General features: G+C 37.2%; 1 long non-coding RNA gene across 3 annotated transcripts in view; it reads left to right on the top strand.

Moving 5' to 3' along the window:
* The window catches only part of LOC139361765 (uncharacterized), a 120,480-nt gene that overhangs the window by 17,450 nt on the left and 89,905 nt on the right, over window positions 1-13,125 (top strand). For 2 of the 3 annotated variants that reach the window (XR_011619384.1, XR_011619383.1), the window contains exon 2: window positions 3,387-3,501. The exons of the other annotated variant lie outside the window; for it this stretch is intronic. This is a non-coding gene — a long non-coding RNA (uncharacterized lncRNA). The remainder of the gene's footprint in view (window positions 1-3,386; window positions 3,502-13,125) is intronic. 3 annotated transcript variants of the gene reach the window in all.

The following is a 13,125-nucleotide window of genomic DNA, read 5'->3' as shown; positions in this document are numbered from 1 at the left end:
ATATAGGGAGGCTGAGGCAGGTGGATCACTTGAGCTCAAAAGTTTGAGAGCACCCTGACCATGGTGAAATCCCATCTCTACTAAAAATACAAAAATTAGCCAGGTGTGGTGGCAGGCACCTGTAATCACAGCTACTCAGGAGGCTGAGGCAGGAGAATCTCTTGAGCCCAGGAGGCGGAGGTAGCAGTGAGCCAAGATTGTGCCATTGCACTACAGCCTGGGTGACAGAGCGAAGTGAGACTCTGTCTGAAAAAAAAAAAATTGAAATCTATATGTCATCAGATATCTGCACTCCCATGTTTGTTGCAGACAAGATGCATAATCAAGCTTAGTGTCTATCAGCACATGAATGGATAAAGAAAATGTGGTACGTGTGTACAATGAAATACTACTCAGCCTTAAAAAGGAGGAAATCTTGTCATTCACAGCAACATAAGTAAACCTAGGGGACATTATGCAAAGTGAAATAAACCAGGCACAGAAAGGCAAATATAATCTCTCTCATATGTGGAGAATAAAAAAATTGAACTTGACTGGGCATGGTGGCTCACACCTGTAATCCCAGCACTTTGGGAGGCTGAGGCAGGCAGATCTCGATGTCAGGAGATCGAGACCATCCTGGCTAACACGGTGAAACCCCATGTCCACTAACAATACAAAAAATTAGCTGGGCATAGTGGCGGGTGCCTGTAGTCCCAGCTACTCGGGAGGCTGAGGCGGGAGAATGGTGTGAACCTGGGAGGCGGAGGTTGCGGTGAGCGGAGATCGTGCCTCTGCACTTCAACCTGGGCAACAGAGTGAGACTCCATCTCAAAAAAAAAAAAAAAAAAAAAAATTGAACTCATGGAAGCAGTAAGTAGGATGGTGATTGCCTGGTCTGGGAGTCAGGGAGTGGGGCAGCAGAAATGAGATGTTGATCACAGGGTACAAAGTTTCAGTTAGGATGAATAAGTTCTGGGAATTTATTGTACAACATCGCAACTATAATTAATAATTATTATATAATTGAAAATTGCTAAAAGAGTAGGTTTTAAGTGTTATCACCACAAAAATGCTAAGTGAGGTGATGAATATGTTAATTAACTTGATTTAATTCACAATGTATACATATATCAACATGTTATGTTGTACATTGTAGATCTATATAATTTGTCAATTATACCTTAATAAAGCTGGAAGGAAATAAAAAATCATATTTTAAAACACCGTTATTTGATATATCTTATCTGATTTTTGGTTATTTCTGGTGGGGCAGTATATCTGGTCCCTGGTACTTCACATTAGCCAGAGATAGACGTCCCTCATACCATTTATTTAACTGCCTATTTGCCCAATCAAGTGTAAAGCCTCAGCTTCCTACCTTTGTAAATCAGACTACTCAAAATAACTTCAACTCCAAGAATTTCTGACATCTTCCTCCCATCACCTTATTCCTGCTCATTATTTCTTTGTGTCATGTATTAACTGACTTGTTAATAAGCCAGTGTTAATGAATGAATGTTTTCTATCCTATGCATTGATTTTTAAAGAAAATTTAAAAAAATCGTTCTTCTGTTTATAATAGTAAAAATGCTCAGTCTAAAGACACTGTGTCAAGAATAATTTAAAAATCACCTGTAATTACACCACTCAGAGAGAAATGCTGTAAATATTCTGTTGTTAGTTTATCTCAGAATTGTTTCTATATACAGATGCTCCTGGACTTTTGATGGGGATATGTCCCAGTAAACTCATTGTAAGTTGAAGATATTGTCAGACAAAAATGCACTAATACATCTAACCTATTGAACATCACAGCTTATCCTGGCCTACCTTAAATGTGCTCAGAACACTTACACTAGCCTACAGTTGGAGAAAATAAACAAAAAGCTTATTTTATAATAAGCTATTGAATATCTCATGTAAGTTATTGAATACTGCATTGAAAGTGAAAAACAATATGTTGTATTGGTACTTGAAGTGTGGTTTCTACTGCATGCATATTGCTTTCACACCATTGTAAAGTCAAAAATTGTAAAGTTGAACCATGGTAAGTCAGAGACCATCTGCATCTATTTTTTTAATGGAATCATATAAATATGCAATCTGCATTCTGCTTTTTTACTCAATATTTTAATAAACTACTGTATGATTGAAACTTTTTGAGAAGTGATTTAAATGGCTGCAGAGTATTTCACTTCACTATAATCATATTCAAATAATTTCTAATACTATTATATATAACACTATACAAAAATATTTTTTGTACCTCTGATTATTTTTAGAATAGAGTCTTAAAATGGAACTACTAGATCAAACAGCATAAGCTTGTGTAAGGCTCTTAGTGAATATCATTACTTTCTTTTTCTCCTGTGATTTCATACCAATTTTTACTCCTGTCAGTTGTATGGGAAAGTGTCTATCTCATTATCTTACTTTAATTGAATATCAAAAGATCAGGGGCTTCCTAGAGAGAGGGAAAACGTTTATTCACAAGGCATTATTTAAATGTTGAGAATCTTAGGTGCCATTGTTGATAGTAGCTACCAATGCTTCTGAAAGTAGTTGTGCAGTTTGTCCACTGAACAGAAGCACCTAACTAAGGTGGCTAGGGGAGGCTAAAATCCAGCTCATGTTCTGCTTTCCAAGTTGAATTACCCACAGGGCTTTTTCTAATTGAAAAGAACTGGTGGTGGCCCTGATAGCTACTATTTATCCCTGTAATTACTATGTGTCTGATACCAGGCTAAGGATTTTAAACATATTATCACATAATCCTCATAACAACCTTATATGGAAAGTATTATTCTCATTTTAAAAAGGAAAAAACTGAGAATTAGGGAATTTATATTACCTGATTTAAGTCACAGAATTCATATGAATTGTAGTCTAAATTTAAATTTAAATTAGATTTGTCTGATTCTAAACCAACTATGTTATATTGCCAATGATAGATTTTTAGTTAAGTGTTCCTCAAGTTTCCCTATTAGGTTTTATAGCCAGATAAAATAATCATGATTTATCAGTCACTAAGAAAAAATATATAATTGTTTGAAAACCTTTGTACTCTGACTTGGAATGAGAATATCTACTTCGATTACCCAGTGAAAACTTGTTTGTGTAATATGAAGAGAAACAAATTTATAAAATTAGATAATCTTGGAAAAGAATATTGCTGCTTTCTGCCTGTTGTGTTTCATGATGAAACCACTCACAGAATAGTACTTGTTCATACCTCTCACAGAATATTATAACTATATTAATTTTAGTAAAGAGGTATGGGAGAGAGGATTGTGGACAACGTAATGACAAAGTAGGAAAATTATTTATTTAATGTCTTGCTAACCTTTTTTCGAGGATACCTGTACTAGATTATTGCGATAAAATTTTTTTTTTTTTTTTGACAGAGTATCACCCCACCTAGGCTGGAGCACAGTGGTGCAACCTCAACTTACTGCAAGCTCCGCCTCCTGGGTTTGAGTGATTCATGTGCCTCAGCCTCCCAAATAGCTGGAATTACAGGTATGCACCCCAACGCCTGGCTAATTTTTGTATTTTTAGAAGAGACGAGGTTTCACCATGTTGGTCAGGCTGGCCTCAAACTACTAACCTGAAGTGATCTGCCCGCCTCGGCCTCCCAAAGTGCTGGTATTACAGGTGTGAGCCACTGCACCTGGCCTATTGCTATAATCATTAACAAAACTAGTGACAACAAGAGTTATTCATTACAAGGAGATAATTTGGCAGGGTCTACCATGCCTATCTTGTAATTTCCATTAAATCTTGGTTCTGGCTCTTGCTCCATTCAAGAGTGTATGCCTTCCCTACTTAGAGGGAAGCAAGGTCCACCGCAGAATATCATGTTTCCTCACTTGTTATTTGTCTTTCATTAGCTCCATTCTACTCAGGGAAGTGTAACTCAGAAGGTCAGGTTGCTTCTGGCTAAATATTATATTCGTTGATATTTGACCCTTGGGAAATAGGGAGGTTATCCATAGAAGTTCCTCCACATCTAACAAGATTTGGTTATATATATTTTTCCTGCTCTCCTCAGCAATAATAATATCTACCTTTTGGAGGCTCCAAATAATTCTGAAGTAATTATTTTGTGAAAGGTAGAAATCATTGAAATTTTACTTACTAATAGAAAATTAAATATAGAGGAGATGCTAGTTATGATTTGAAAGAAAAAAAGCATGGTTATTTGCTGTAATTAGTTCAGAGAAGATGTTTGTGAATGTGTTGAATTCTGTGTTTGGACTTCTCATGAGTACTATGTCTTAGATAAACATGTTAATCAAAAATGCAGTAAAAAAAAAAAAAGACAAAAATCCAATTAAGAGTGACATCACCAAGATAGGAGAGTAGAAGATACCAGCTTTAATCCACCAACTCCTTCTAACAAAAACAAATATGGACAGGTATTCCCAAACCAAAAGAGCCCAGGGAGGGCTTGAGAGGCCATTAAATAATCTGCAGCAAAATGGTGGGACCAAAATACCCCCAGAGAATATCCACATAGGAAAGATCAGTGGTGATTCTGGCATACTGAGATGCCAGAAGATGGCTAGGATCAAAGAACAGGGTGGAGGCTATTAGCCACGCAGTGGGAGCCACTATGGTCCCTGGGGGCCTGTTCCACAGAAAACATCAGGATCTTTTGCTATTTCAGTAACCAACAGCTATTCGAGGGATTCCCAAAGAGGGCAATGTGGCTCTACACCTCTCCCTTACCCAAGAAGTTACTACTGTTGAGGTACTTTAAAAAAAAAAAAACCTTACTTCTTCCAATCCTGTGTGTGCCCCAACTGTGGAGCAGTGGCTGCTCTGAGTGCCCACACTCTGGACCCAGGCTGTATGGTTTCATTGGGCCTGTCCATATCTCAGACACTGAAGCCATCACCAGAGTAAGCTAGTTCACATTCTGGGCCCTGAAGCCAAACCCTCACTGGGCATGCCCATGTTTCAGGTACTAGAACCCTAACCCCAAAGCTGCTTTAACTCTGTGTACACCTATCTACCCATTCCCAACTTCCCTGACTGCTTCACAAATCTTCATGCCTCACATTCTGTTACCAGCATTACAGAAGAGGTGTCTGTGCTTCAGGCACCAGTGCCATTATCACTGCTGATCCTAGATCTGTAGTTCTTCCATGCATGCTCATGCTTCTGGGTTCAGCTCTGTGGCCACTCCATGGGCACCACTCATCTGATGCTGGCACCACTGTCACTCCAAGCAAGCCCATGAACCAGACCCAGTGCCAAGAGGGATCTCTTCAGACACAGTTTCCCCGGTGGGAAAAAAAAGTGGGAGGATCTTAGTAGCCATTGCCACTGAAGACTTCAAAAACCCTCACTACCACTGTGGAAACCCACAGCCTTGACCACTGAGGACACCTGGAATCTTCATCAACACTCTCCCTAGCTGATAGAGCTGCACAGAGACTACACAGCTGGCACATTCATTGGTACACCCCAGTGAGCAAGTGCCCTCATACCCTTCAAAAATATTTCCAAAGTGTAACTAGCCTGTAATGTCTGCAATAGGTGACCGCTCAACCAAATACATGGACATCAATGTAAGACAACAAGAAACATGACAAACCAAGGAGACATAAAACCACCAAAAGAACACAGCAATCTTCACAGTAGCTGACCCCAAAGAAACAGATATATAAACTGCCTGACAAAGTTGTTTTTTTGTTTTTTTTTGTTTTTTTTTTCTGTTTGCAGATGGAGTTTCGCTCTTGTTGCCCAGGCTGGAGTACAATGGCACGATTTTGTCTCATTGCAACCTCCACCTCCTGAGTTCAAGTGATTCTCCTGCCTCAGCCACCCAAGTAGCTGGGATTACAGGTACCCGCCACCATGCCCGGTTAATTGTTTTTTGTATTTTTAGTAGAGATAGTGTTTCATAATGTTGGCCAGGCTGGTCTCAAACTCCTGACCTCAGGTGATCCACCCGCTTCGGCCTTCCCAAAGTGCTGGGATTACGGGTGTGAGCCACTGTGCATGGCCAAGAATTTAAAATAAATGTCTTAAGGAAGCTCAGTTAACTTCAAGAAAATATAGAAGAACAATGGAATGATACCAGGAAAATACAAAATGACCAAAAGAAGAAATTTAAAAGAGATTAGAATTACTTTAAAAAAAAATCCAGAAATTCTAGAGCTGAAATATACAATAAATGAAGTTTAAAATGCAATAGAGAGCATCAACAGGAAAATCGAATAAGCTGAAGAAATCTGTGAACTCAGAGACATGTTATTTAAGAAAATTATCAGAGGGCAAAAAGAATGAAAAGAAAGCTTACAGGATGTATAGGACAGCATCAAAAGAGCAAATATTTAGTTAAAGATATTAAATAAGTCAAAGAGAAAGACAGAGGGTAGAAGGCTTATCTAAAAATAGCAGAAAACTTTCCGAATCTGGGGAGAGATAATATCCATGTACCAGAAGATCACAGATTTCCAATCATATTCAATCCAAACAAGATGACACCAAGGCACATTATACTCAAACTGTCAAAAATCAAAGATAGAAGATAAGCAAGTCACATATAACAGAATTTCACCAACACTAGCAGCATATTTCTCAGAAGAAACCTTATAGGTGTGGATAAGGTGAAATGATATAGTCAAAGCACTGAAGGATATATTCAAAAATTGCAAACCAAGAACACTGTAGCTAGCAAAACTGTCCTTCAAAAATGAAGGAATGACAAAGACTTTCCCAAACAAAAGCTGAGGAAGTTTGTCACCATCAGACCTACTTTAAAATAAATGCTATAGGGACCTCTTTAAACTGAAAGAAAAAGATGCTAATTAGTAACACATATGAAGCTATAAAACTTATTGCAAAAACTAAGTACACAGAATGTTTACTACTGAAATGGTGGTGTGTAAATCGATATATTTAGCATGAAGGTTAAAAGACAAAACTATGAAAAATAATAGCTACAATAGATTGTTGCAGGATATACAATACAAAAAATTATAAATTGGGACATCAAAAACATACAATGTGTGAGAGATGGAGTAAAGTGTAGAGTTATTTTATGTGATCAAAGTTAAGTTGTTATCAGTTTTGAATATCCCATTATAACTTTAAAATGTTTTGTGTAAGCCTCATGGTAACCACAATAATGTCGATAGTACATATACAAAAGATAAAAAGTAAGGAATCAGGCTGGGCACGGTGGGTCACACTTGTAATCCCAGCACTTTGGAAGACCTAGAAGGGTAGATCACAAGGTCAGGAGTTCGAGACCAGCCTGTTCAATAAAAAAACCCTGTCTCTACTTAAAAGTACAGAAATTAGCTGGATGTGGTGGCACACACCTGTAGTCCCAGCTACTTGGAGGCTGAGACAGGAGAATCACTTGAACCCAGGAGGTGGAGGTTGCAGTGAGCCAAGATTGCATCACTGCACTCCAGCCTGGGCAACAGAGTGAGACTCTGTCTCAAAAAAAAAAAAAAAAAAAAAAGAATTGGCCAGGCGGCCAGGCATGGTGGCTCACGCCTGTAATCCCAGCAGCACTTTGGGAGGCCAAGGTGGGTGGATCACCTGAGGTCAGGAGTTTGAGACTAGCCTGGCCAACATGATGAAATCCCATCTCTACTAAAAAAAATTAAAAAATTAAAAAATTAGCTGGGCATGGTGGTGCATACCTGTAATCCCAGCTACATGGGAGGCGGAGGCAGGAGAATCACTTGAATTTGGGAGGCGGAGGTTGCAGTGAGCCAAAATCGTGCCATTTCACTCCAGCCTGGGCAACAAGTGAAACTCCCTCTTAAAGAAATCAAAGCATACCGATAAAGAAAATCCCAAAGGAAGGCAGCAAGAGAGAATGAAAGAAATGATCTAAAGAACCACCACAAAATAGTTAACAAAATTGCAGTAGTAAGTCCTTACTTATCAATAATTATCTTGAATATAAATGGATTTTATTATCCAATCAAAAGACAGTGGCTGAATGGATAAAAAACAAGACCCAACTGTATCCTGCCTATAAAAGGTTCAGGTCACCTTTAAGAACACAGATAAATTGAAACTGAGTGGATGAAAATATTCTTTGCAAATGGAAAACAAAGGAAAGCAGAGATAGTGATAGTTATATCAGATGAAATAGAGTGTAAGTCAAAACTATAAAATGATAGAAGGGTCATATAATGATAAAGGAGTCAACTCATCCAGAAGATACAATTGTAAATATACATGCACCCAACTTAAGAGCACCTAAATATATAAAGCAAATATTAATAGAGCTGAAGAGAATAATAAACTGTGACCCAATAATGATAGAGGACTTAAATTCTCCACTTTCAACAATGAAAAGATTGTCCAGACTGAAAATTAATAGGGAAACATTAGACTCAAACTACACTTTAGACCAAATGAATGTAACAGACACGTGAAGAACATTTCACCCAATAGCAACAGAATACACATTCTTCTCAAGCACACATGGAACATTGTCCAGGATAAATCACGTGTTAAGACATAAAACAAGTCTTAATAAAATTAAGAAGATTGAAATCATATCAAGTATGTTTTCTAGGCACAATGGTATAAAACTAGAAATCTGTATTAGAAAGAATTTTGGAAAATTCACACATGTGGAGATAAAACAGCATGTTCCAAAACAACTAATGGGACAAAGATGAAGTTAAAAGAAAAACTGAAAGAAATCTTAAGACAAACAAAAGTAAAACACAACATGTAAAAACTTAAGAGATGTAGCAAAAGCAGTTCTAAGAGGGAAGTTTGCCTACATCAAATAAATAAATAAATGCCTACATCAAAAAAGAAGAAAGATTACAGATAAGCAACATAATGTTATACCTCAAGGAACTAGAAAAAGAAGATGGAATGAGCCCAAAGTTAGTAAGAGTAAGGAAATAATAAAGATTAAAGCAGCAATAAATGTAACGGAGACTAAAAAAATAATAGAAAAGGTCAATGAAACTAACAGTTTTGTAAAAAGACAAATTTGAAAAGCCTTTAACCAGGCTAGGAAAAAGGAGATAAGACTCAAATCAGAAATTAGAGAGAGGACGTGACCACTGACAACATGAAAATACAAAGGATCACAAGAAACTACTACATAATTATATGTCAACACATTGGATAACCTAGAAGAAATAGATACATTCCTAGACACCACCTACCAAGATTAAATCTGAAGATATAGAAAATGTGAACAGACTGATAACTGATAAGAGACTGAATCAGTAATAACAAGTCCCCCTTCAAAGAAAAGCCCAGGACATGATGGTTTCACAGCTGAGTTCTAGTAAACATTTAAAGATAACTAATATAAATATTTCTCAAACTTTTCTAGAAAATTGAAGAGGAGGGAATACATCCAAACTCATTTTGCAAGGATTACACTGGTACCAATGCCAGACAAGGATACCTAAGAAAATAAAATTATAGGCCAGTATCCCTGAAGAACATAGATGCAAAAATCCTCAACCAAATACTAGTAAACTGAATTCAGCAGCACATTAAAATGATCATTCACTGTAATTGAGTGTGATTTATCCCATGGGATGCAAGGATAGTTCAACATATGCCAATCTATATATGTGATACACCCTATTAACAGAATGAAGGACAAAACCACATGATGATCTCAATGATGCAGAAAAGGCATTTGAAAAAATTTAACATTCCTTTGTTATAAAAACTCTCAAAAAACTAGGTATAGAAGAAATGCATCTCAACATAAAGACCATATGTGACATACCCATCACTAAGCCTTTGTTACTACTTTATTTCTGAAGGACAGTTTTGCTGGGTGTAGTGTTCTTGGTTTATACTTTTTGAAGATACCCTTCAGTGCTTTGAATATATCATCCCTCTTTATCTTGGTCTGTAAGGTTCCTTCTGAGAAATATGCTGCCAGCCTTAATAAAGTTCTGTTACATGTGATTTGCTTATCTTCTCTTGCTGCTTTCAGAATACTCTCTGTCTTTGATTATAAAGATAAAGAAAAGACAAGGACATCCCACTTTCTACTTTTATTCAACATAGTACTAGAAGTCTTAGCCAGAGCAATTAGGCAAGAGAAAGAAATAAAAGGCTTCTAGATTGGAAAGGAAGATGTTAAACTGTCTCAGTTTTCAGGCAACATGATCTTATATAGAGAGAACCCTAAAGACTCCACAAAAAATGTTAGAACTAATAAATGAATTTAATAAAGTTGCAGGCTACAAAATCAACACAAAACTAAAAAACAAATTAAGGTAACAATCCCATTTACAATAGCTACAAAAAATATAATACTGAGGAATAAATGTAAGCAAGGAAGTGAAACATTTGTATATTGAAAACTGTAAAACATGGATGAAAGAAATTGAAGATATAACAAATGGAAAGATATTCCCTGTTCATGCATTTACAAATTATTATTAAAATGTTCATATAATCTACAGATCCAATATAATCTCTATCAAAATTCCAATGTCTTTCTTCACAGAAATAGAAAAAAAATCTTAAAATTATATGGAACCCACAAGAGATTCCAAATAGCCAAAGCAATCTTGGTAAGTAGAATGAAGTAGGGGGAATCAAACTATCTGGCTTGAAAATGTACCATAAAACTACAGTACCCAAAGCAGCATAAAACAGACACATAGACCAATAGAACAGAAAGACAGTCCAGAAATAAATCCCTGTATTTATGGTCAATTGATTTTTGACAAGGGTGCCAAGAATACACAATGGGGAAATAACAATCTCTTCAACAAATATTATTGGCAAAACTGGATATCCACATGCAGAAGAATGAAACTAGATTCTTTTATCCCAAACCATATACAAAAATCAACTCAAAATGGATTGAAGACTTCAATGTGAGACCAGAAATGGTAAAGCTACTAACAACAACAACAACAAACCATAGGGAAAATGCTCCATGACACTGGTTTGGGCAAAGATTTTTAAAATATGATGCCAAGGCCGGGCGCGGTGGCTCAAGCCTGTAATCCCAGCACTTTGGGAGGCCGAGACGGGCGGATCATGAGGTCAGGAGATCGAGACCATCCTGGCTAACCCCGTGAAACCCCGTCTCTACTAAAAAATACAAAAAACTAGCCGGGCGAGGTGGCGGGCGCCTGCAGTCCCAGCTACTCGGGAGGCTGAGGCAGGAGAATGGCGTAAACCCGGGAGGCGGAGCTTGCAGTGAGCTGAGATCCGGCCACTGCACTCCAGCCTGGGTGACAGAGCGAGACTCTGTCTCAAAAAAAAAAAAAAAAAAAAAAAAAAAAATATGATGCCAAAGCACAGGCAACAAAACCGAAAATAGACAAGTGGGATTACATCAAACTAAAAAGCTTCTGCAAAGTAAAGGAAACAATCAGAGTGAAGAAATAACATAGAGAATGGAAGAATGTATTTGTAAACAATCTCAGAAGGGTTTAATAGCCAAAACATGTAAGGAACTGAAACAACTCAGAGGTAAGAAAACAACCCAATTAAAACATGGGCAAAGGGAACCTAAATAGAAATTTTTCAAAAGAAGATATACAAATGGCCAACAGGTCTATGAAAAAGATCCCAACATCTCTAATAATCAGGGAAACACAAATCAAAAGCACAATGAGGTATTACTCCACACCTGTCAGAATGGCTATTCAAAAAGACAAAAGATAAATACTGGCAAGAATACGGAGAAAAGGGAACCATTATATACTGTTGGTGGGAATGTAAATTTGTAGAGCTATTTTGGAAAACAATATGGAGGTTCCTCACAAAAGTAAAAATAGAATTACTATATGATCTAACCATACCACTACTGGTTATATATCCAAAGGAATTGAAATCCTTGTCAGTCAGATATCTGCACTCTCATGTTTGCTGTAACATTATGCACCATAGCAAGATATGGAACCAACCTTAGTTTTCATTGACAGATGAATAAATACAGAAAATGTATTATATATACACAATGAAATACTATTCAGCTTTAAAAAAGAGAGAAATCCTGTCATTTATAGCAACATGGATAAACCTAGAGGACATTAAGCTAAGTGAAATAAGCCAGGCGCAGAAAGACAAATATTACGTTGTCTCACTTATATGTAGAGTGTAAAAGGTTGAACTCAGAGAGAGTGCAATGGTGGTTACAAGAGGCTGGAGGTTGGGGGATTGGGAAGATGTTAGTGAAAGGACACAAAATTTCAGTTAGGAGGAATAATTTAAAGAGATCTATTGTACAGTCCAGTGACTAGAGTTAGTAATAATATATTGTATATTGAAAAGTGCTAAAAGATTTTGTGTTCTCACCACAAAAAAATGTGAAATGGTGCATGTGTTTAGTAGTTTGAATTTATCCATTCCACAGTTGTATATGTATATAAAAACATTATGTCATATACCATAAATATATATAACTTTTACTTGTTAAAAAATCCATTGAACATTTTGTGTGGAATCCTGGTGGAAAGTAAAACTTGGATGTAATATAAACTCAGCATCTTTTTAGTATGTGATATATGTCTTGAGACACTAGATTAATATATTTAAGAATTTGGGGCTTCCAGTTTAGAGTAAATGAAAGTTGGCTTGAAGTATGATAAATACACACACACACACACACACACACACAAATATTTTTTAAAGACAGAATCTCACTCTATCACACAGCCAATCACAGCTCACAGCTCACTGCAGCCTCAATCTCTTAGGCTCAAGTTATCCTCCTGTCTCAGATTCTCAAGTAGCTAGGACTACAGGTACACACCAACACTCGTAGCTAGTTTTAAAATTTTTTGTAGCGACAAGGTCTTGTTATGTTGCTCAGGCTAATCTTGAACTCCTGGGCTCGTGTGATTCTCCTGCCTTGACCTTTATGGACATGAGCCACTGTGCCCATCTTGGCTCACTGCAACCTCCGCCTCCTGAGTTCAAGTGATTATCCTGCCTCAGCCTCTTGAGTAGCTGGGATTACAGGCACCCGCCAACACACCTGGCTAATTTTTGTATTTTTAGTAGAGGTGAGGATTTACCATGTTGGCCAGGCTGGCCTCGAGCTCCTTACCTTAGGTGATCCATCCACCTTGGCCTCCCAAAGTGCTAGGATTACAGGCGTGAGCCACCACGCCCACTTGTAGTGTAATACTTTTAAAGGACATTCATTAT

Source organism: Macaca nemestrina, chromosome 2 (genome assembly GCF_043159975.1).
Source record: "Macaca nemestrina isolate mMacNem1 chromosome 2, mMacNem.hap1, whole genome shotgun sequence".
In the NCBI taxonomy this organism is placed as follows: Eukaryota; Metazoa; Chordata; class Mammalia; order Primates; family Cercopithecidae; genus Macaca; species Macaca nemestrina.
This window is presented reverse-complemented; position numbering and strand designations above follow the sequence as displayed.